The sequence below is a fragment of the Octodon degus genome, unplaced genomic scaffold (genome assembly GCF_000260255.1).
Source record: "Octodon degus isolate 3935 unplaced genomic scaffold, OctDeg1.0 scaffold00037, whole genome shotgun sequence".
Lineage (NCBI taxonomy): Eukaryota > Metazoa > Chordata > Mammalia > Rodentia > Octodontidae > Octodon > Octodon degus.
Window position 1 is genome coordinate 5,179,086 of NW_004524613.1, and position 797 is coordinate 5,179,882.

General features: G+C 33.5%; 1 protein-coding gene across 1 annotated transcript in view; it reads right to left on the minus strand.

The window, feature by feature from the left end:
- Pigu (phosphatidylinositol glycan anchor biosynthesis class U) overlaps positions 1–797 on the minus strand; it is a 139,132-nt gene that overhangs the window by 25,896 nt on the left and 112,439 nt on the right. The window lies entirely within an intron of this gene.

The window sequence follows — 797 nt, forward strand, 5'->3', positions numbered from 1 at the left end:
CTCTCAAATAAATAAATAAAAATTTAAAAAAAAAAAAATAAAATGTACCAATAGGCAGGGGAGATAGCTCGGCGGTCTAAGTGCCTGCCTGGCAAATGCAAGGACCTGGGGTTCAATCTCTGGTACTGCATGCCATGTGGGCCCCTATGCCAAGCTGGCCGCCAAAACCAGGTGTGGTGGTGCACACCTGTAATCTCAGTGCTGTGGAGGCTGAGACAGAAGGATCACTACAAGTCTGAATTGCGTAGCAAGACCCTGTACCAAAAAAACAGATAAATAAATAAATAAAATGCACAAATAAAATTTGATTTAAAAAAAATATAAGCAAAAAAAGAAAAGATATAATGACCATGCTGGATTATAGTAATTTTTTTCTCTGTTTTCCTATTGTCTGATTTTTATTTCGTATTTTATTTATATTTTGAGTCTTTTTTTCTTATTTATTTATTTATTTATTTATTTATTTATTTATTTATTTATTTATTTTAAGCACCAGGGATCAAACTCAGAACCTTGTGCTTGCCAGGCAAGTGTTTATGCTGCTGACCTATATCCCTAGCCCAGTCTTTTGGGTTTTGCATATAAAAGAAATTATGAGACATTTAAGCTTCTGTGTCATTTACTTCATTTAACATTATGGCCTGAAGATATGCCCATTTTTTCTACAAATGAATTAAGTGTATCCTTCCTTATGGCAGAATGATACCCCATAGTATAACTAACAGAGCAAAACACAATTTAGTCAGAGGTCAATAATCATGGGTATATCAAACCCTTGTTTATTCTTTAAAATATGT